The sequence below is a fragment of the Acinonyx jubatus genome, chromosome B4 (genome assembly GCF_027475565.1).
Source record: "Acinonyx jubatus isolate Ajub_Pintada_27869175 chromosome B4, VMU_Ajub_asm_v1.0, whole genome shotgun sequence".
Taxonomy (NCBI): domain Eukaryota; kingdom Metazoa; phylum Chordata; class Mammalia; order Carnivora; family Felidae; genus Acinonyx; species Acinonyx jubatus.
The window spans coordinates 58,300,831-58,326,241 of NC_069387.1; positions in this window are offsets into that span (position 1 = coordinate 58,300,831).

A 25,411-nucleotide genomic window follows, 5' to 3' on the forward strand; every position below is an offset into this window, starting at 1 on the left:
TCTATGCATCCTTTCCCCAGCTATAATTAAGATGGAAGCTCATTTGCCATCCTGAGGATTGGTGTAACCAAGCATATGACAGAGCAAAATTTTGGACCATTTTTATCAGTTTTGGAACTACAGCTCTCCCATGGCCAAATTTCTCTTCATGTTTCAGATTTCAGAGCAAGGACTAACATTTCCTGCACAGACAGGCCATCCCTTAGCAATCCTGATTCGGCTGACCACTGTTCACTGGAGCCGCATGCAAGGGATAGGGTGGACGCATTCCAGCACACTGGGGTTTGGAACAGCACCTCTCATCCCCAGAGAAGGGATTCTCTGTGGGGGCTGAATTGGCAGTGCTTAAGCTTGCCTTGCGGTCGGCACGTAGGCCATCAGAAATCATCTGGGCGTCAACCTGCCAAGCTGAGGCTGTCCTGGGGTGAGGGGATTTATTGCTAACAGAAGAAAGAAAAGAAGTCATTTTCTTAATTCCGCTTTGCAGGCCACTTTTATGTAAAGAGACTCCACTGTTGCTTCAATCAGTTCAATATCTAATTCATCATGCCTGTGTTCTTCCAGCAGTTCAGGCCTGCCTGCTACCAGGAGCAGGTGCCAAATCAGAGTGTGGAATTTTCCCAGCAGGCCTTAGGGTGTGTTGCTGCCAAGGCAGCTGTGGTAGGGTTGAGGAATAATGAGTGAACCACAAATCCAGAAAAGGAAGAGGAGGCTGCCTTTTTGGCTTGGGCTGACTCAGGTACAGGCTGTCCCTTGAGGAAAGATGTGGGCTGTGAAGACCCCTCCAGTGCCAAGGCTGGACAAGGCCAGGGCAGGCAAGAATGGACCCCACAGAGCAGCTTCCCAGAACTAGGTTAATCAGACCAGGTGAGGACAGCTCAGAGTGGCTGCCTGCTAAGGCCACAGCAGGCTCTGCCCAGTAGGAGTAGCAAAAAGCAGTTGGTTGCTGGGAAAGTCCTAGAGACCTATGTTCAGTGGGCAACAGAGCACCGACTGAGCATCTGAAGTGTGGTCTGGAGTTGTGTGCCAGGGAGGAAGCAGAGCTGTGTGCCACATAGGGCATTCAAAATAGCAGGAACAAAGCCAGTGATAGCCAAAGAGTTGAGGTCAAAAGTCCAAGCCAAATGAGTAGCAAAAGAGAAGCAAGTTCTTTGGAGTCAATCAATGGCAAATACATATTGACATCACTTGATAGAGTATGTTTTTTCTCATGTCTCATGGCCAACATGGCACATAGTACACCTAGACAGACACAAGACTTGTCATCACAGCTGTTAGTCCGCCTTTACCTGTCCTGGACTCCACTATCTTGGCTGCAATTCTGAGACCACATTCAAGGTCTTTGGGAATGACTGCCATGGTGTGATGTCTGCCACGGGAACAGGAAAGGAAACAAGGTACACTGGCCTTGGCCATGGTTTTGTTCTTCCTTCGTTTGAGGGTTTCTTTAACTTCACAAAGACAACAAAATATTTTGTTGAGAATGACTGAGCCTGTAATAGGACATGAGAACCATAGTTTTGCATTTTACTCTACATTAATGTAAACAAATCACCTAAATCAAACTAAGGACATGGGGTGAGATTTGATATGAAAGTCCAGGACTTCATCATTAAACAAATGAACACTGTCCCTCCGTGTACCTGCGTTTTCTACCCTTATCGAATTTTGATTCATCCACTTCTATTGCTTCTGTTCCATGTACATACTCTTTTGATAGGATTAAGATTTTTCTGGTTTGAATTCTGAACTGAAAGTTTCACTGGGCTGAGACATAGATACCATGAGACTCCCTGTATTCCAATATTAAACATCCCCCTGGTAGAAAAATCTTGAGATTTTCCTTTCTAAAAACAACTGAGTAGGTATTGAAGGGTTGTTTTAACCAATGTCCTTTAAGGAGGTGGAACAAAGCTATTTCCTTCTACTTTTTAAAGGGACATAGCTCTGAATGTCTAATATTTGTATGGGGTTTAAAACCTCAGAGTTTGGAATGGTCACCTGGTAGGAAGATGAGTAAACAAACATTGAGTGGTCAGGTGTCAGGTATTGCACTAGTGCTTTCCTGCGGGTGTGTCATTAAATCCTCAGAACAATCCAGAAAGGAGTCTTCACTTATGTCTTTATGTATGAGTATGGGAAAGTTCAGGGAGTTTGAATGTTACAGACTCAACTGATTGGCATTTGAACTGAGTTCTGATTCTAAACCCCATGATGCTGTTGGATTCTATTCTCCTGGTGGTGGCTGTTTTGAACCACTTGTTTCTTTAAGCACTTTATGCTATAGCCTTGTGGCCTAAAACATTAACTGCATTAATAATTACATAAACAAACTAATACAAAATGAGCTGATTAATCAATTTGGAAAAGACCTTGATGTTCTTATTTCCTAGTAGTTATTGTTTAATATTGTGTCTATAACTTAAATGTGGGTGATATTCCAACAAAATTTTTAATTCACAGGCAGGTTATTCTGAAAAGTTTATGGTATGCAATAAAAGGCAAAAAAGTACAACATGAGGTGACCTCATTAATTCCTCCATTTCCATTTGGAGATTTTTAAAGTTTCCCAGATAGTCCATGGGCATCATAATTCCTGCTTAGGAACTAGATTCATTTTTCTCTATCATCTTTTTTTCCCTCACCTGCTCATTCTCCTTCATGTGGGGTATGCAGATCTCCTGACTCTGGGATTTCAACTCAATAGAGAACTATATTTTAAAGCACGAATAGTGCTGGTATATCTTTTGGAAAGATCTCTGAGGTATATAGGAATATGGAGGCAAAGAAATTATTGGCCTATGTCATAACTGATTATAAACAGATTCTCAAAGTCCAGATCTGTTCACAGGAAATCTGGCTATTGCAGAGAAAATAGGCAGCATTTGAGTCTCAAAACAGAGAAAACCAGAGGCTCTTAGGAAAGAGTCTATAGAGAATACAAACCCTTGAACAACAACAAAAAATTACTTGGGTGCACAGGTGCTGTTTTTATCACTCAATTCTGCTGAGAGTATAGATTTCAGATGGAAGAAAAAGAGCTAAGAGATCAATGACTGCCTATCCAGACCGTGATGATGAACTGGATTTGGATTTGGGGCCCATTCGCTTAAGATGCTAGAATACTAGGTTCTTGGCCATGAGTGGTTCACATTTCACATGCACAAAAGGAGTGTCTGCCTAGAGGCTAGACTGGCAGAACCAGAAGCTTTTAAGTCAGTATAGTGGAGGAGGAAGAAAAATAGTCCCAAACATGTGAAAACAGTTACCGTGGATGGTAGCAGGTAGAAACATGTAAAGAAACAATAGAGTGGGAAAGAGCATAATGAGTCACAAGTGTGATGGGGAGAAGGCTTCAATATCAGTGCACACAGACCATGGGGAATTCACAGTGGAGCTGGAGATGATGATGCAGATATCAGTCCTCTGTCACTAGGGCTTGAGGAAACTTTAGGGCAAATGCACACCATAGCTGTGGAATAAAGCAAGAGGCCAGGAGGAAGAGAGAAAGGAATAGGTTGTAAATTTGATCCCAGAGTGGTTTGTAGTGACTGGGTTCAAGAAGTAGGCTGTGGTCTTCTCTAGGTTGCTAAGCATTATTGAAACTGGTGAATGTATTTGCTTGGGAGGTGATGAGTGAAGGATGGTTTCTTAGAAGGCCTAAACCTGGGCCATAAATACATCATTGGGCTTAATTTTATACATGTAAATAAAATTGGGTAGAATGGGACTCAAGAATCAGGTAATGTTTCTTACTGAGTCATTGCTTATTCATCAAATATGAATTGGGTGCCTACTTTATTAGGGTGCTGAGGATAGAGCACTGAATGAGAGAGACAAGAGCCTTTAAATGATGCAGCTCACTAACAAATGGGAGGGTGAGTGGCAAAACATAAACAGGATAGCAATTAAATAAGAACATTTCATATAGTGATTTTTACTATGATGAAAAGGTAATAAAGATTGAGAACTGGCAGTGGAGATGTAGTGAGATGAACAGTTAACTTTGGATTGTAGGTAGTGAGAATGGGCACTCTGAGGGTACATCATTTGAATAAAGTGCCGAGAGATGGACCCACAATATAAAGGAATGGGGACAGAGTGATCCAAGTAGAGGGAACCACATCAGCAATGGCCGCAAGGGAGGAGTCCACCTGAAAAGTTTCAAACCAAAAATAAGCTAGAAAAGCTGGAGGATAATAAGGGGGGTGGGAAGTGGGAAGAAGTGAGGTTGGAAAGGTAGATAGGGCCTGATCATGTAGATATTTGAGAGCAATGATGAGGAATTTTGATTTCTTTTTAAGTGCAAAAGGAAGCCTTCAGACCCCAACAAGACTATCAGTGCATTTCTCAGCAGAAAGTTTTCATGCCAGAAGAGAATGGGATGATATATTCACAATACTGAAAAAAATCCTGTCAACCAAAAATACTATACGCAGCAAAGCTGTCCTTAAAAAATGAAGGGAAGATAAAGGCTTTCCGAAACACACAAACACTGAGCGAGTTCATCACCACTAGACCTTTAGAAAAAAATGTTTAAGGGTGTTTTTCAAGCTGAAAGAATGCTAATTAACAGCACAAAAACATATGAATGTGTAAAGCTCACCAGTAAAAGTAAGTATAAAGTCAAAGCCAGATTCTCTAATGTTGTAATGGTGATGTGTAAATCGCTTACAATTCTAGCTTAAAAGTTAAAAACAAATACGGCTTGTTTGTTTTTAAAACAAACAAACAAACAAAAATAGCCATAGCTATAATAATTTGTTAGTGGATACACAATATAAAAAAGATGTAAACTGTAACATCAGTAACCTAAAATGTGAGGAAGAGGGAGAAGTAAAAGTATAGTTTTTCTGTATGCTGTCAAAGTTAAGTTGTTAGCTTAAAATAAGATGCTATAACTATAAGATTTTTATCTAAGCCTCATGGTAACCCAAAGGAACAATCTGTAGTAGACACGAAAAAAGGTTATATTGAAACATACAACCACAGAAAAATTATCAAATCACGAAAGAAGACAGCAAGAGGGGAAGAAATTAATAACAGAAATACAAAATAGTCATAAAACAATTAATAAAATGGTAATAGTAAGTCTTTACCTATCAATAATTACTTTAAATGTAATTGGAATAAATTCCGTAATCAAAAGACATACAGTGGCTGAATGGATTAAAAAAAACAAGATCCAATAATATACTGCTTACACTTTAGCTTTAAGGGCACACATAGGCTGAAAGTGAAGAGATGGAAAAAGATATTCCAAGCAAATGGTAACCAGAAGAAAACAGAGGTAGCTATACTTATTCATGTAAAGTTAGATTTTCAAAGACAACTGAGACTTGTTTTGTGACCTAACATATGATCTATTCTAGAAAATGTTCTGTGTGCTTGGGAAGAACATGTGTTCTGCTGTTATTGGATAGAATTTTCTGTATATATGTTTAGTATATTTGGTTTTTAGTGTTGTCCAAACCCAATGATTCCTATTGATTCTCTGTCTGAATCATCTATCCATTATTGACAGTGGGGTATTAAAGTCCCCAGCTATCACTGTATGCTTATTTATTCTTTCAATTCTATTAATATTTGTTTTACATATTTAGGCGCTTCAATGCTGGATGCATACATTTTTTAAATTATATCTTCTTGATGAATTGCCTCCTTAATCATGAGACAAAGATCATTATATAACAGAGGATCAAGTCTCAGCATATTCAAGAAGATAACATGGATAGACTTATGGGAGTTGAACATGAAATGTAAAAATCTTTGTTTAACATATTATCTACATATCAAATAGCATCAACCACAAAATACTAAAATATTAATCAGAATGACTTAGCCAGTTGACATCAGCAAACCTCTGTCATCAACCACTTGAGTGCTGACACAATGAGATTATGAATGCGATACAATGGTAGCATGATTGGAGGATATTCATGGGCTCAACAGCATGGGCTTGTACTCACCAAGCCTGCTCTAGATACTCCCTCTGCCTAATGTCCAATCTGCCATCAATAGAACCAATGCTGGTAAGATACAATCCCTTGAGATCAACCAGCCACTTGATGGCAAGTTGATTACATTGGACCCTTCCACCTAGAAAGGACAGTGGCACATATTATGGGAATGAAATTTGTCTGTCCTAGGGCTTCAACCTGTACTGCTATCCAAAGGCTCATAGAACATTTGAGCCATTGACTTGGGATCTTGCATAACAATACATTGGACCAAAGAAGTCACTTTACAGCAGTGGTTCTCAAAGTGTGGTCCCTGGATCAGTACCTTCATCATTACTTGGGAACTTATTAGAGATGCAACTGAGCTAAGGCCCAGAAATCTATGTTTTAATATGCCTTCCAATAAATCTAATGTACATGAATATTTGAGAACCAATTCTTTATAACAAAAGAAAAGATGTGGCATTGGACATATGGCCATAATATCTACTGGTCTTATCACATACTGTGTTACCAAGAAGATACTACCCTGACATAGTGACAAAAGGGTCTTTTGAAAGTACAGTGCCTGTTTGGAGATAGTACCTTGTATAGATATCATCCTCTAGGGTATATTATATATCTCAGTCTTTCTTAATCAGAATTCATGAGAGATTTAGACCATACCAAAAATTGTCTATTTTTTCAATTTTCCCAAAGATAGTCCATAGCTAATACTATTTTAGACTCTTAGACTCTTAGGAAGAAAGTTAATTCATTTAATATAATGGATATACTGGGGCATTAGAGCTTAATTATCATGGAAAATGCTTGCTAAGAAGAGCTTCCATAAATCAATGACCATTATAATGTGTTGTGCCTCCAATAGGAAAAATAAATGGGTCTAGGAAACAAGGGGAGAAAGGGAAATAAGAGTGGTAATTCTTATCATCCCTCCCAGTGACCCTTCTGGGAAATTTAGTCTTCTTGTTCTCATAACTCTGGGCTCTGTGAGTCTAGAAATCCTAGTTCCCAGAAGATGTGTCCCAGCACAAAGAAGTAAACTGAGAAAGAATAAAACATATTATCTAGAAAAGAGTGGATTCAACTTAGGAGAAGAGTAGAGAGAAGACTTAGGATACTCACTACACGACCTAAATTGAGAGCAACATTTACACTTTGGAACAGCAGTATAGGGGGCTTGGGAGACAGGTATCCAAATTCAATAAGGCAGATATTATGGATGGTTATGTGATGGAGCATCCAGAAAAAAATTAAGAATATGCATATGGAAATTATGCAAGTGAAAATTTTTAAGAAAGAAAAAATTATGGTAAGAGTAGTATATATATATATATATATATATATATATATATACACACAGTTGACCCTTGAACAATCCAGGGGGTGGGACCCCTAACACTCCATGCAGTCGAAAATCCACATACAACTTTTGACTACCCCAGAACTTAACTACTAATAGCTTACTGTTGACTAGAAGCCTTAATGATAATGTAAACAATTGGTTAACACATATTATCTCTGTTGTATGTATTATAACTGTATTCTTACAATAAAGTAAGCTAGAGAAAAAACGTTATTTAATAAAATCATAAGGAGGAGAAAATATATTTACAGTAGTGTACTGTATTTATTGAAAAAAGTCCATGTGTGAGTGGACTCATGCAATTCAAAGCCATATTGTTCAAGGGTCAACTGTATGTGTGTGTGTGTGTGTGTGTGTGTGTGTATACATATGAATATATAGCTATACATATATGTATGCTTCCTGTCCCTATAACTCTGGTCCCCAAATATTGGTACAGTAAGTTAAATTTACCAATGGTATATATCTACCATATGTGTGGGGATACATATATTTATGAATAATAACTCAGGTAGAAAGAAGTATTATGAAGGGAAAAAGAGAGTTGGTGATGGAGGGTGCCCTCCTAGCTCAGGTGTTTAGGGAAGGCTTGAACAAAAACATAAATAAAATGAAGGAGTAAATCATGAAGTTAAGAAGTTAAGAAGGTGGAGTGCAAGAGAGCCCCCAAGGCAGAGCAACAACAAACACAAAGGAACAGAAGGAGCATTAGTATCTAGAAGGTCAGCAGGAAAGGGAAGGAGTTGTTGAGTATTGAAGGAGTGAGGACTTATATGAAAACATCAGCTAGGAGAGTGGCAAATCAACTACTAGAGAAATAAATAAGTAGTACCAAGCAGTGCTATGAGCTCATTTGAGGTCTTTGGTCTTAAATTTAAAGGAAAGTATTTAAATTTAAAGTGAGACTACTCAGTATGGTTCTGTGATTTTTTTCCCAGCAATATTATAAGATGGAAGGAGGTAGGCACAGTATAGGATGTAATCAGGACCAGAGTTTAACCAAGTAAATACAATGGGGAAAAAAAGAGCAAGATATTTAAGATGCTTGTGAGTTTTTCTAATGATGAAATTTAAGCTGACTCTGCAGGGAAGTGGGCACATGAGGGAGGATAATGGAGAATGAAAATTTTCTAGGTTCAAAAGATTTAAAAAGATCTAGCCCTGGGGCACCTGGGTGGCTCAGTCAGTTAAGCATTGGACTTTGGCACAGGTCATGATCTCACAGTCCATGAGTTCAAGCCCCACATCAGGCCCTGTGCTGACAGCTAAAAGCCTGCTTTGGATTCTGTGTGTGTGTGTGTGTGTGTGTGTGTGTGTGTGTATGTGAATATCTAGCCCTGTAGGAGGGGATGCAGTTTACCTGTATGCCTGTGTGGAAATGTATACATTTGAGGATGAGAACACCAGATAGGCATATGGGTAGTTTTAAGGAGACCACAGTTGGGGCCAGCTGGCAGAGAGGATACTTTCCTGACCCAGATCGCAACACAGCTCAGAAACCTTCTCCAGCTAGGAGAGCATCTGCAAGGGGTCTCATTTGGCTCAAAGTGGAGCATCTGACAAATTTTTGCCTTACTTTGCTGACAGAATTATCAATCACTAAGTGGAGGAAGAGACAGAGGGAGCTTATACTTTAATAAGGAAGAGTGTCTTGGTGAAAGTGAAGTTGATGGGAATTTTGAGAGAAAATGGTCTAATTCCCTTAACTACTCTAGATTAGCCTAATTCTCCTGGTTCATGAGATCAGTGAACCCACTAGTGGTAAATTTTGTGGAATTGTGAAAAAATAAAATACTATTGGAAATAGGTAAATGTTCTGACTTCAAGAAAGAAGCTCCTGGGGCACCTGGGTGGCTCAATTGGCTGAGTGTCTGACTTGATTTTGGCTCAGGTCATGATCCCAGGGTTGTGGGATCGAACCCTGTGTCAAACCCCATGGCAGGCTCTGCACTGTGCATGGAGCCTGCTTGAGATTCTCTTTCTGTCCCTCTGCTCCTCTCCCCTGCTCATGCTCTCTCTCTCAAATTAAAAAAAAAAAAAAAGAGCGTAAAAAAAGAAAGAAGTTACCTTCTTTCTCTTCCAAAATAGCCTAAGGACTACTAAAGAAAAAGATAATCAGATAGAAAAATAAAAAATTGCTTACCTTACTTGAAGGATGAAGATTAGTCAATCAGAAGATGTTATTGGTGGCAGTTGACAGAAAGCAGGGGTTAACAAAAAGAAGCTATCTCAATCCCCAATGGATGCCAAAGGTTGGTATGGTGAGCTAAATCTACCAATGGCAATTACTAGAAAAAAGTAACTTTTTTTTATTGTGTGCTTACATGGATTAACATTTATATACCTTATTTCTAATCCTTAAAACAACTCTGTAAGTTGAATTTTTATACTTACCTTATGGTTGAAGAAACTGAGGTTAGACAAAATAATTGACTCTCTTGAAGGATATGATGGAGCCAAGATTCAAACTAGGTCAGTCTCTCTAAATATCACTCTACAATGTCACTTATATCTGAAAAATAATTGTTGATGTAAAGTGTATGTAAGAGAACTTTGTAGTGAAAAAGACAGTGGTTTCAGTTGGCAGTAAGCTCATTTAGAACCAAAAGCATGGTTGGGTCATTACTAAAACTAACATTACCTTAGTTTGCATCAACAGGGGGTCAGAATCTTGAACGGTCACCATGTGTCCCAGCCACATCCAACTGTGAGCACCATGCTTAAAAAGAGATACAGGGGTGCCTGGGCAGCTCAGTCAAACACCCTACTTCTGCTTAGGTTATGATGTCACTGTTCGGTTCATGAGTTTGAGGCCCACATCCGGTAAGCTTGAGCCCCACTTTCGCTCCACACTGACAGTGCAGAGCCTGTGTGGGATTCTCTTTCTCTCTCTCTCTCTCTGCCTCTCCCTCACTTGGGCTCTCTCTCTCTCAATAAAAGAAAGAAAGAGAGAGAGAAAGAATGAACCAAAGAAAGAAGGAAAGAAAGAAGAGAGATATAAACAAACCAGATGATATTTGTAAGAAATAATGGAAATTCAAAATCATGTTGAAGGAACTAGGCATTTGGAGAAAGGAATGTCTACGTAGAATATGATATCTTTTCTAAAATATTTGACAGGCTTTTTGTGGAAGAAAAAAATATGATTATTCTGTATGAAAACCAAATGATAGACAAAAACTGATAAAAACCAAAGATCCAGATAAAATAGGGACTACCTGACTAATTAATTAAAAGTATTAAATTTGTCATCCTGGTATATCTTCCAACTACTGGTATATTATGGAGGCATCTCAGGCCTCAGATAGGTGATTGTGTTACACGATTCTTCTATTTTCTCCCAACTCTAACATTCTATGATTCTATGCCTTCTCATTTTTAAAAGACCAAGTTTCTTTACATACACAACTGTATAGTTTTGTAATGCATAAATTCTACTGTGTCATACCTGATTTATTTAGTAAGTAAAGTCCGATACTTTTCTTTTTTTTAAATTGGATTTCCTCTCTTAGTCTCCTCAATCCACTGATTTCAGCAGCTCCACACCTCTATGGGTTCAAATCCTAGCTTTGCCACTTACTAATTGCATTCTTGAACAATTACTTAACTTTTCTATAATAATACCTAGTTCACAGGATTATTATGAGGATCAGTAAGTTAACACATGTGAAGCACTTAGAACTGTACCTTGCGTTTAGTAAGCAGGAGATAAATCTGAGGCATTGTATTCCCCATGTAAATCCCTCCATGTCAACGGGCAGAGTACTAATCGACTATAATGGCTACATAATATTCTGTAATTTATTCACTCCTTCTTTCTTTGATGAGTATTCTCTTTTTTTTTCCAGCTTCCTCCCTCATACAAGTAGAATTGCAGTATATAAGTGTACTTATATCTTTTGTATTGCTGTTTCTATGTCTATCCACAGGAGTGGAGTGAAGTGGATTGTTGGATTGAAGGCTAGATGTATTTTTAATTTTAAGAGATGTTGCCATTTTGCCCTCACCAATAAGGCTGTAAATCTTCATATTTCCTCGAGTAAGGTATAAAAGTCCACTTCTCTCTACATTCCCACCAGCAATAAGTAGTACAGCTCTTTCTAACTTTTGCCAGAGTAACAGGTATCAGTAAAGTGATATTTTATTGTTTCTTTAATTTGTGGTCCCATAATTTTAAGGAATTTGAACACTTTTTTCATGTTGGTTAGCCATTAACTCATTTTTCAATTGGGTTGTTCATATTGTTCTGGTCAACTTCTAAGCACTCTTTGCATACCATATATATTAACTACTTGTGTGACTTCCCTTAAAACAATCTTGGTTCAGACCATGAGCACAGCCATATTTGGCCTGCTTCTGTCATTTCCTATCCTAACCTTTCCTCCATTCTTGTCTCCCGAGTACCTTGGATGGAGATTAGCCTATGAGGAAGTAAAGTATCCAATAAGAACATAGTGGGGTTCCACTGCAGAAAGGCCTGCTACCCTAGAGTTTATGAGAGAAGAAACAAAGACTAGGCAATGGGGTGAGCAGGATGAGAGACTAATCTGCAGAAGCCAAAGACACAGGATCCAAGTCAGGATCCCAGAGACATGAGTGTGGAGCCAGAGAGATGAGATCAAAGTGGAGGTAGGTCAGGGGGAAAGGGCAGTGGTGTGGGCCATTTGCTTAAAATACCCACTAATGTTTGAAACTTGTTGTTATAGCCCAGCAGGAGTATAATGCGTGCTGGATGGACCTGACTTCAAATGCTCAGGCAGGAACAGATAATTTGCTTGTTCAAAACTCTTTATTGAAGCCTTAGTGCCTAAATAGCAGAGTCCCAGGTACTTGAACTTGCTCTTCAAGGTCTTCTAAAATATGATCTGACCTTTCCTTCCTCACTTTGCACTCTCTATTCCTTTATTGTTCCTCAAATTCCTTTCATCTTCTGGTTTTTGTCTGGAATGCCTTTCTCCTGCCTCTCCTTCTGTACAATTTCTTTTCATTTTTAAAGGCTCTGTTTCTCTGAATGCTGTCCTGACCACTCTAGCCTGATGTGAACTCTCCCCACTCTGGACTCTCACAGTCATTATTATCTGCCCACGCATTTGGCAATTGGTCATTGTCTCCTTGAGATTCTTTTGGAAACAAATCCCCCACCAAGCCAACTTAAGCAGTAAGAAATTTATCATCTCATGTAGCAGGAAAGTCTGAGTTAGGACAGACTCCAAGGTTGATTTAGGGACTTAAATGCATCATTGGTGACCCAAGTTTTCTCCACTCTGCCATCCCATATCTGGTTTCTTCATGGCCATAAGATGGCTGCCAAAAGTATCTAGGGCCACCTTCTTCTAGCAGCATACAGTGGGAATCCTCTCCCTGAGCAGTGGCTATTGTTTCTGTCAGTTGGCTTGAGCCAGCATTGGTCCCGTGCCTACTGCTGAACCAGTAGCAGTTGCACAGGGAATGTCATGCGTTACTAGTCCTTACTCATTAGGACTGTCACTTGGTCTGGGGAGAGATCCATCTTCTCTATCCCCTGGGAGGAGTGGATACTTGAGTAAATTTGGACTCCTGGTAGGAATCAAGAAGAGGAAAGATAAATGCTGCATAGTCATTTATGGTGTTTATTATCTTGAATTGCTATTTGTACCTTGTATTGTCACCTTTTCACACTTTTTATACCTTTTGCCCCCGATGTAGATCGCAAACACTTTAGGATAAAACCTATATCTTAAATTTTGTAACCCCTAAATGTGTCAGTAAATATTTATTGTAGATGTAGATGTGTCTGTAAATATTTATTGATTTGATTTGACTTCTCTGAGATTCACCTACATTCTCTTTCTAGTGCTATAGAGGATGCTACTGAAGTTTCCAAGCTTCTGACCGTAAACACAAAAATATAAGACTTTGGAGACCTTAAGCCCAGAAAGCTAGAGGTCAGTTTGGCATCATGTTGTGCTCCTTCCCTACCTCTGCCCCAGGAACTACCTGGATATTAGCATCAAACCCTGATCAAGAAAGTGAGACCAAAGAGACTGAAAATTATATAGGGCGATAGATCTTTTCAGCCTTGATACTTGCATTTGAATACATTTCACTGCTGACGACTACATTTGCCTTAGCTACAAAGTATGCATTTTATTATATTCTCAGGAAGGACAGTGATCACAAAAATTGATATTTAAGATATTTCATTCATTCATTCATTTAACAAACATGTTTTTGAATACTTATTACTGATCTCTGTATTAGGTACAGAAAATAAAAATTTGGATAAGAAATTCTTCCTGCGCTCGAGTTGTTCATTAGCAGATATGCTATCACTTCTTCAAATTTGGTAGAAGTTATTTCTGTATAGTCACTGGATTTAGACCTCAAATCATCACCTGGAGTGGCTGATCTAGGGCTAAGTGTTTTGCTATGGACACTGCTGAGGAAGAACTGTAGTTTCACACCCTATTCAATGTGTAGCCTAAGGTGATTCACTTAGATCGGCTTCTACATCACTAAAATGAAATCATTACTACTAGCCTACTTCTAGTACAACTATAAAACCCATTACCCATGTGTGAGGCATAATTCTGACAGCCTAAGCTGGAGAATATCATTAGCTAAAGTATAGTAAGATTGGGTGAGGTGGTTGTTAGGAGGTTTCTGAATGAGTCAGACCTCTAGTGCTAAATTTATTAATGAGTCATTTTCCTTGCCTAGCAGACACTGTGGCAGAAAGTGAAAGAAGAAGCCATTCAATGTCTGTTTTTAAAAAAATGTATTCTGACCTTCAGTCTACCAAAGTAGATTTCAACATATTTTAGCATTTTAGACAATAACTTGTCACTGAAACATCCTCCTGGTTCCTCTCAATTTGGAAAAAGCAAGTGAGGTGTATCCTCCAGAAATGGAGAAATTAGTTTTCATTTCTTCCCAGGGGTTTCAGATGATAAACTTCTAGTGGCCAGATATGGCATCTATCACCTTGTTCAGTACAAAACCTAAAATTCAAACTTGATTATTCCAGCCTTTACTAAAAGCTTCTTAATGACAATGATTATGGCAACTTACTGACCTTACATCCTCTTGCCTTTTATGGCTTTACTGGCCTTCATCTCCAGGCCATACCAGGTTCCACCCACATAGCTATATCCTGGTTCTCTTTGTACATTTCCCAACTGAGTTCTCAAATTAGTCCTTTCATTGTTTATATTGCAACCTCGTCATCTATTATTTCTTACATTCACTCATAAGAACTAAAAGTCCTCTTCTACTATTATTTTAGCTTCAATTATTTATCATTCTTTCTACCACAACAGCACATGGGAGACCTTCTAACTTCTCTTGCTGCTTCATTCAGTTTGGGCTACATGGTCAGCTATTATAATATTGCCCCCCTCATCTTAGTCTCCTCTATCCATTTGGCATTTTGCTGTGTCCATCATGCTAACCCCAAGCCCTTGTCTTCACCCACTATGTTCTTTGGACCTACCCTTAACAATCCGAAACTTTGGAATCAAGACTCAAAATCTTATAGGGTTTGTCTTCTTCAAATTTGAACTTTCAACTGATCTACAAAAATCAATTAAATTGAAAAGAGGAAATCAATAGAGAAAAAACAATGAAACCAAAAGACGGTTCTTAGAAAAGACTGATAAAATCAATACCTCCCTAGACAGGCTAACTGAGAAAAAAGAGAGGACATAAATTAATAATATCAGAAATGAAAAAGCATCCATCATAAAGGAATGATATAAACAATTCTATAGACACAAATTTGATAACCTAAATGAAATGGACCAATTCCTTGAAAGGCACAACCTGTCAAAATGCACACAAGCAAAAATAGAAAATCTGAATAGGGCTATGTCAAATAAATGGAATCAATAGTTAAAAACTTTTCAAAACAGAAAGTGCCAGGTCCAGATGAATTCACTGGTAAATTCTACCAAAAATTTAAAGAGATAAAAACAAAAGGAGGATTTCCTAACTCATTCTATGAGGTCAGCATTACTCTAATACCAAATCAGAGAAACATTATAAGAAAAGAAAACTACAAACCATTATCTCTCAAAAACACAGATGCAAAAATCTTCAAGAAAATATCTTCATATTAAATCCAACAATGTGTAAAAAGAAAATAATTAAACAAACTATGAGAAAATAGGATTTATCCCAGATATACGAAGCTTGTTCAATATTTGAAAATCAATTAATGTTATTCTTCATATCAACAAGCTGAAAAAGACAAGTCACAGGATCATATAGACATAGAAAAAGCGTTTGACAAAATCCAACACCTATTCATGATAAAAACTCTCAGTAAACTAGGAATAGAGGGGGAACTTCCTCAACCTGATAAAAATAACTACAAAAAACCTACTGCTAATATCATCTTTAATGGTAAGAAACTTGAAGCTTCTCCTTAAGTTCAGAAATAAGACAAAAATGTCCACTCTCACTACTTGCCGACATTGTCCTGGAAATCCTAGCTAATGCAATAAGAGAAGAAAAGGAAATAAAAGTATGCAAGTTGGGAAAGAAGAAATAAAACTGTCTTTGTTCAGAGATTACATGATTGTCTACATAGAAAATCTAAAAGAATTGACAAAAAAGAAAAGAAAGGAAAGGAAAGGAAAGGAAAGGAAAGAAAAGAAAAGAAAAGAAAAGAAAAGAAAAAAGAAAGCTCCTAGAACTAAGAAACAATTACAGCAAAGTTGCAGGATACAAGGTTGATATACAAAGATTCTTTGCTTTCCTATGTACTTGCAATAAACAAATGGATTTTGAAATTAGAAACACAATATCATTGTATGTATATACCACGTCTTCTTTATCTATACATTAGTCAATGGACATTTGTGCACTTTCCATAATTTGGCTATTGTCGATAATGCTGCTATAAACATTGGGGTGCATATATCACTTTGAATCAGTACTTTTGTATCCTTTTGGTAAATACCTAGTAGTGCAATTTGTGGGCCATAGGGTAGTTCTATTTTTAACTTTGTGAGGAACCTCCATACTGTTTTTCAGAGTGGCTGCACCAGTTTGCATTCCCACCAACAGTATAAGAGGGTTCCCTTTTCTCTGCATCCTCATCAACATCTGTTATTTCCTGTGTTAATTTTAGCCATTCTGAGAGGTGTGAGGTGATATCTCATTGTAAGTTTGATTTGTATTTCCTTGATGATAACTAATGTTGAGCATCTTTTCATGTGTCTGTTAGCCATCTCAATATCTTTGGAAAAACGTCTATTCAAATACATAATGGAATACTACCCATAAAAAAGAATGAAATCTTGCTATTTGCAATGATGTGGATGGAGCTAGAGTATTAATGCGAAACAAAATAAGTCAGTCAGAGAAAGACAAATACCATATGATTTTACTCATACGTGGAATTCAAGAAACAAAACAGGTGAATATAGGGGGGGATAAGAGAGAGGTAAACCAGAAAACAGACTCTTAACTATAGAGAAAAAACTGAAGGTCACTAGAGGGGAGGTGGGTGGGAGCATGGGTTAAATGGAGGATGGGTATTGAGGAGGGCACTTGTTGTAATGAGCCCTGGGTGTTGTATGTAAATGAAGAATCACTAAATTTGCACCTGAAACTAATATTACACTGTAGGTTAACTAACTGGAATTTAAATAAAGACCTGAAGTAAAAAAACCAAACAATATAATTCATATTAGCACTCCCCCAAATTAAATACTTAAGTATCTCTAACAAAATATGTATAAACCTATATGAGAAAAACTATAAAACTCTGATAAAAGATATCAAAGAAGAACTAAAAAATAAAGAGAGATTTCATGTTCATGGATAGGAAAACTTAAAACAGGTAAAATATCAGTTCATCTCAACTGGATTTATGGATTGAATGCACTACCAATTAAAATCCAGCAAATTATTCTGTGCTATTGACAAACTTATTCTACAGTATATATGGAGAGGCAAAAGACCCAGGATAGCCAACACAATATTGAAGTACAAAGTTTGAAGAATGACACTACTTAACTTTAGGACGTGCTGTAAAGCTATAGTAATCAAGACAGTGTGGTGATTGCAAATGAATAGACAAATGGATCAATGGAATAGAATAAATAACCGTTTTGAAAAAGGCATGTGATGATTGATTTTATGTTTCAACTTGACTGGCCACAGTATTCCAAGATTAGACATTTCTGGGTGAGTCTGTGAAGGTGCTTCTTCACGGGCTCAACGTTTGAATTGGTCGACTTGTAAAGTAGGTTGTCTGTGTGTAAGCATTATCAAATCCACTGAAGGCCTGAATAGAATGAAAGTTGCAGGAAGGAGGAATTCTCCCCTTTTTGCTTCTGCTTGTTGAGCTGGGATATCTCATCTCGTATTCTCTGACCCTTTGACTGGGATGTACACTATCAATTCCACTGGTTCTCAGGTCTCTGGACTCAGACTGAATTACATCACCAGCTTTCTTGGATCATCAGCTTGCAGATGGCAAACTGTGGGACTTCTTAGCCTCCATAATCATGTGAGACAATTCCTCATAATCAGTCATCTATATCTGTATCTATATCTATCTATATATAATCTATACTCTCCTGGCTCTGTTTCTCTGGAGAAACCTGACTACTACAAGCAAACCTATGGAAATAGTAAAAAGATTAGTGGTTGCCAGGGGTAGGGATAGAGAGGGGATGAACACACAGAACACAGAGATTTTTTTTAAGGAAGTGAAACTACTCTGTATGTTGTTATAATGGTTGATTGATGTCATTAAAAATTTGTCCAAACCCATAGAATGTACATCACCAAGAGTGAACCCTAAGGCAAACTATGGAATTTGGGTGATCATGATGTGTCACCGTGGGTTCATTGTAACAAATGTAACACCGTGGTTGGGGATGTTGATAACAGAGGTGGCTACGTATCTGTGGGAATAGGGGGTATCTGGAAATTCTCTGTACCTTCTCTCAAATTTTCCATGAATCTGAAACTGCTCTCATGAATAAAAATTAGACAAATGTTCATATTTAAGGATGTTCATCAGTGTTATTTTTAATAACGAAAAACTGGAAACTACCTTAATACCAAGCAATAAAGGATTGGTGCATTAAAATGGAGGGCTTTGGTATGATGAATACATTAGCATTTATTACTAGGCTTCCTGTTTCTGGCCCTAACCTACCCTCCAGGCCTTTTTAAAATCTCTCTGACCCTAAGATTTCTGTGAGTCCCCAAAGTTCTTTCACAGGAACTGGGGTCAGTCTATTGGATACAACCGCATGTGGGTTTTGCCCAGTTCTTTTTCTTGCCCCTCCCCCATTTAGTGTTCTCTATTCTCAACACCCTTTGAAGGAACCTCACTCATACCATTGCGGGCAGGATCTGTCATGAGTGTCACCATGGTCCAAGCTCAGAGCCCCAAATCTACTGACCTCCATAATGTCAGAGCAGTGCTGAGTAGAAGTGACTGGAATCCCTCTTGTCTTCAGGGCTCAAAAGCACTCTCAAAGCTCCTGAAGGAACCAAATACCATGCCATCCCTCCACTGTCCTCATCCCTCCCAGCTTGCTCTCTGTCTCAGGAATTCCTCACCAAATGCCATCATCATCCTTTGGGTAAAAGCCAAAGTCTTCCTGAAACCCAAACTCATGAAAGGAGTTCCTGGTTCCTGGTTCTATAAACAACCCCCTGGATCCCAGTTTGGGATCAACAGGGGTACATGTTTGTGTATTTATACATGTAGCTAAATAAATGTGGCAGTTATAGTACAGCTTCGGTGTGTTTATTTTATTTTAATACATTACACACATAATAATACATTAAGCTCATCTGTTAATGCAAAGGATGTAAGTGATCTACCCTCCTAGGGAAAGAGCCAGGAGTCATCCCCCCATTGTGTGGATGGCTCAGTGCTCTACCCCTTTCTCTTTCCACTTGTGCAAGTGCAAGTGGTAGTGGTACCTAAGAGGGCATCTGAGCTTTAACTCCTACTATGTGTGGCTAAGTGTCAGAACAAAACACAATGTCCAAGGAGGGCACTGAATTCATAGGCACCATTCCAGGGAGTAATCCAGGGATAGTGAACCACTGGAAGCACAGACCCATCATGGAACAGCTATAGTCATTCAACATATTGGCCCAAACACCTGCAGAGACTCAGTCTTATTAGGTTGGCTGATTCTGGGTCCTTTGACTTTAATTCAGTTTGTTGAATAATGGATGATGTAGACAAGAAGCCTTCATCTGGGTCACCAGCGTTTTGTTCATTTGTTTGTTTTTATAGCTTGGACTTTATGTATAAGTCATAATGAATTAGGATTTTTGTTTTGATCCGGTTCAGCAGTTATCTGAGTCTGAAAATCTCAGCTAGACACCTGGATACATCCATTACATAGTTTCATTGCAAATTATGTTGTGAAGGGAAACTCTATAAATCATTATCTGATTCGTTCCAAAAAGGAAAAAGATGGCAGGATTATATAGCATTTAGTGTCACCAATTACAAAGTCTTGGTGCTGAACCAGTCATTCCAGAACTTAACACCCACAAACTCAAGTGTAAGTGGCCTCTTTTAATGATTTGGGAATAATGGGCCTCAGGGAAGTGAGTGCTTTCAGCCTTGTGATCTGAGCAAGGTTCAGGAGCTGGAGCCGATTTGGCTGAGTCACCACTGGCTGCATGACCCCACACACATCACCTGACCTCCACATGCTTCAGCTGGCCCAGCTGTAGAGATGAGTAAACGTGGCCCGGAAGGCCCTGAGGCGCAGAGACAGCTTTCTGCACACGGCTGCCCTGGGGCAGCTTCCGGGGGTGCAGGTTAGCTGTCTCAGGGGCAGGGGACCCTAAGAGAGACTCCCAGAATAGCCACATCTAAAAGCCACCTCTGGAAGAGAGACCCTTTCACGGTCTGCGAGTAGGAATATAAATTGGCAAAAACTTTTTGAAGTCTTAGAAATATTCATGCTTTTTGATCGTATGATTTTACTTGAGTGAATTTATTCTTCAAAAATAATCAGAGATACACATCACTATGTATAGTCAACAAAGTTCATCACACAGGTATTTTTAATATTGAAAAATGGAAATTATCTAAATTTTAAACTGTAAAGTGTTTTTAAATAAAATACAGCACATTCATATGTTGGAAGGCTAGACAACCATTCAAAAAAAATCACTGTGACAGAATAATGATCTGGAAAATGTCCTCAATAGCCTAGTAAGTAGAAAAGAATTATTAAACAACGTTGTTAGAATAATCTGACTTTTTTAAAACTACATATACTTCCACACGTACAGACAAGTGACTAGAAGGATATACACTAAATTGTTAAGAGTGTTTAGTGTCTGACTCTTAGAATTGTGAGTCCCTCTTTAATTCATGATTCTTCCTGTATGCTCTGAAATTTTTGCAACGACCATGTGTTCATTTTGCAATAAATATCAATTTTCCAGGTCTCTATTAACTTGGACTGTTGTGTATCGGGCCAACCTATGTGCATACCTATGAAGCAAATATAGTGACAAGCCTGAGAACCACGGCTTGAGCAATTCCAGCCCTAGAGGCTCATTGGCCCGGGAGCAGAGTGGGATTTTTGTTTAAGGAGACTGAGCCTGGAAGAATGATGGCTCTGTGGGTGGTTTCTTAGATCTCCAATGCACGCAGCTTCCAGCCCTGACTCTGCCCTGAAATTCTGGCTTGCTGATTAAGACTGAAGAGTGAGTTTGCCTAAGCAGCTAATTCCCCTACAGGAGCCCATGGTTTACTCTGTATCTATTTAATATATATTAAGCAACAGGTGACCCTGTTCACCAGGAAGTATGTTCCCAGGGAAACATTTCTTCCAAAATTAAGCAAACAACCTTGGTAAGGGCCCTACACCTGGGAATCATGCAGTTAATGTTTTCAAGCATTCAATCTGCATGAATTTCCTGAGTCTCATTACCACGGTTGGCTGGATGGTGATTTCACTGTGGTGCATCCTGCATGGGAAAAAATTTTTTCAAATGGCACATCTTCCTTTGAGAAGAAAGTTGTTTCCTCCATAATTCATATGGGAAAGAAAACAGGCAATTTATGAGACAAAGCTCATCCCCTATACAGCTTTCAAGATGATATTTTCTAAAGCAACTCAGTCATTCTTAATCCCCCTTACCAAAGCCAAGAGGCAGGGGCAGTAGGTAATCTCAACATTCTTGATATCAGGCTTTGGGATATAGTGCATCATTTGCCTTGCTTAGGTCAACAGTGAGCATGTGCCTTCTCTGAGCAGACTTGTTGAAGATGGCCCAGAGGCATGGAAGTAAGCAGAAAAGGCAGTCTAAAATAAATTTTAACATTGTTACAGATACATCACAGTGTGAAATAGGGGTAATATTATCTCCATTTCACGTAAAAGAAATAGAAGAATCAATCAGATTACTGATAAACTTTATTTAGCATGTACTTTGTGTCAGGTACTGTTTCAGGGGAAAATGGGGAAATGGCAGTGAACATAACAGATAATGTCCTCACCTTGCCCTCAAAAAGTTTACATTCTATTGAGAGGAAACAAGCAGATATAGAATATATTGGATACTAACTCATGATGAAAAATAAGGCAAGATAAGGGGATAGGGAATAAGGGATGTGCAATTTTATAAGGAGTCCCTAGTGGAGCTTTCTCTTGTAAACTGAGGACAGACACAAAGACAGTGGGGAAGTGAGCCATGTGAATTCTTGTAGGATAAATGCTTGGAATAGAGAAGAGAGCAAGTGCAAGACTTTGAGCTGAGACACATCGTGATGTGTTACAGGGTCAGCAAAGAAAACAGTGTAGCCGAAGGCCATGGCGAGGATTTTGGCTATTGCTCTGAATAAGGTGAGAAGCCATGGGCAGAGTGTCAGCAGAGTGACATGATATAACGTATCTGTGGGTTTGGGGGTGGGCGTGGCCGTAGATGGGATCAAGATAGCCAATAAGGTCGCTACTGTTATTGTTAGCGTGACCATGGTTTGCACCTGGCTTCAAGCAGTAAGGGTGTAAGAGGTGGAGCAATTTCAAAGGAAGATACAAAAGGACCGGCTGATGTAATGCACGTGGGAGGTAAGAGGAACCGGTAACGAAGGAAACTGTCCCGAGCAACCGGAAGAATGAAGTTTTCTGACATAAGAATGGGGTTAGGGGTGTCTGGGCCGCTCAGTCGGTTAAACTTACGACTTCTGCTCAGGTCATGATCTCACAGTTGGCAAGTTCGAGCCCCATATCGGGTTCTGCATTGGAAGCTCAGAGCCTAGAGCCTGCTTTGGATTCTGTGTCTCCCTCTCTGTCTGTCCCTCCCCTGCTCACGTGTGCTCTCTCTCTGCCTCTCAAAAATAAATAAACATTAAAAAAGAATTAAAAAAAAAAAGGAATGGGATGAGAGGGATTCACTGTTAAGTTTTGGATATATAGTCAACTCTCATTATTCACAAGAGTTATGTCCTGTAATGTCACCATGAACACTGCATCAGTGAATACTGAACCATTACTCCTAGGGGAAATACAGGGTGAGCTTCCCATGAGCCCCTGGTGGCAAATTTTTTTTTTTTTTGTCAACTGATCAATACATGATCTGCTTTACATATGCTTTAATGACACCTTACTTAATATATATTGTTCACTCATTGCCATTGAACTCATGGCCAACAGCATTAGAATTCATGTCTGAATGAAACTTACCTAACACACATATTTTCTCCATAAGGCACATTGCAGCCTTCTTGCACTGAGGAACACTAGACAGCACTTTGAGGCAATGCTTCAGAACCATTTTAAACAGTGAAGTCACCATCAAAAAGCACAAAAATGCGAACAAGGTAGCATTAAATAGATCACAAAAGGATGCTTACTTATAAGAGCTGAAACAAGAAGGCAGTGTGTTGTCACGTTCAACCTCAGCTAGAATGTGTTTTTTGCAGCTCTTCGCACATCTGCAAATGACTGTGAAAGTACCAGGGGTGTTGATTTGGGTGTCACAAATCAATTTTAGCAAATAGGCAAATACGCAAATATGGAATTCAGCAACAATAAGGGTTGACTATGTTAAGAGAGGCCTATTATTCATCCAAGTGGAAACATGAAATATGAGTTGGAGTTCAGGGGATTCCAGGGGAAATGGGACTGGAGGCATCGATTTGGGAGTGTATCTAAATCTACAGCTGTAGCTAGCATGAGACTAGTTGAAATCATCTGAGGAGTCTAGAAAAAGGAGAGAAGAGCTCAGTGGCTGAATCTCAGGGTTCTCCAGTGAAGAAGCGCCTGCAAAAGGAGTCTAAGAAAGTCGGGCGTATGCAGGAGGGACAGAACCAAGAAAGAGCCGTGTTTCAGAATGAAGGAGTGGAGAATGGGTCTAATGCTGCTGAAAAGTTGTGTCCCATGAGAGGGACCTTTAGAATTGACCTTCAGATTAGACAAGATGGAGGTCACTGATGATTTTGATGAACAGTTTCACTGGAATCACAGAGATAAATGTCTGCCTGGGGTGGATCAAAGAGCAAATGCACATTTTTTCCCCCCACAGGAGTTTGATGTACGTGGGAGAAAATGAATAAGGTCAAAACCGGAGGAGGATGTTGCATCAAGGATTCTTGTTCAAGGAAGCTATGACAGTCTGTGTGTACACTGAGGGGAATGAACCAATTGAGAGGAAATGATCAAGAGAGGAGAAGAAACAATTACGGCTCGCCCTCTCTCAGTTGTCGTAACTCATAACGTCACATCAATTTTATGTGATGGGTACTGTTCCTTGTCCGCATCTGTGAATGAGAAACACGAGGAACAGAAAGACCAGAACCCTGTTCCCGGTCTCCCCGAGAGTAAGTGGCAGAACCGGGATGCAAATCTGGACCCTTGTGGTGCTTTTAGAGGCCACTGTAGTTTTGCAACTTTAGATTCTAATCAATGCACGTAGATGGGTTACCTTGTGTCTAGCAAGGCTGAAGGTGAGAGCAAGAAAGAGTGAAATCCCAGACTTGTGCCTTTTCGCTCGCCATGCGCTTGGTTAGAAACCCCACACTTTGCCCTCCCAGGCAAGTGAGGGAAAAACACTGCGGCTGTGGTTTGAGGGAAGCCCGTGAAGTCTGGGTCAGTGCTAACACCTGATGCTTCTAGAACGTGTCTCACCTTCAGAAATGCTAAGAGGTCGATCTTGTAGCACATGGGAAATAAAATCCATTCCTTAGGGTCATTCCCAAATCAAGAATTTAATTAATTTTCTCATAAACTTCTCCTGCTTTTATTTTGGTCCCATATGAGAGATTTCTGAGAAAATAGCTCAGCTTTTCCCAAAATGTATGCAGCTTGGCATCCCTCGGACCCCGTCTAGAGTAGTTAAATAAATCACTTGTTGCTAAACAGAGCAATTTATTCCCCTGACATCTACATGGCCCTCTTGGTTTATTTTAAAATATATCAACTCACTTACCACAACTGCCATTGCTTTTAATATGTCTGACACATCCAATTTCAATAGCTCAATGAAAATGTCACATAATAAAATAGAAGCAGGCAGAGGAGGCAAGGAGAGCTGATGTGTAGACACGCACCCTTGGAAAGTAAGCAATGAAGACACTTGTTTAGGTGGGTTTCAGGAAAGGGACTTCATGCCAGCAGTTGGAGAAATTAATTAGTTTGCATGGAAATACTTTTTTTAATATATGCTCTTTAAAGCATTAATTCTCCCATATGCATTATTTTAGCTAATGGAATCTGCCCACTCCCCCAAGCTACTTCACATGAGGTAACGCCTGCTTAACTAATACCTTTAATTTTTCATTTCCATGAAAATATTTACTCCGGAATGTAGTCATGTTATTTATCAAAGTAAAGAATTCTGGCAGGGTAGATGTGTGGCACCCTTCCACAAATGAATAAATCCAGTGATTCAATGCTATTGTACGCTGGGCATTGTGATAAGCATCAAGATCACAAGAATTAATAAGAGCAGTTTTGACTTTAGTGAGATTTGCAGGCTCATGAAGATGATCTTTTCCATAGGAAAAGGTAGAAGAAGGTGGTTCAGTCTTTGCTCTGCTTCTTGCTGGGTGATCATTAAGGCAACTGACTTCGATTCCTCATCGGTAAAATTGGAA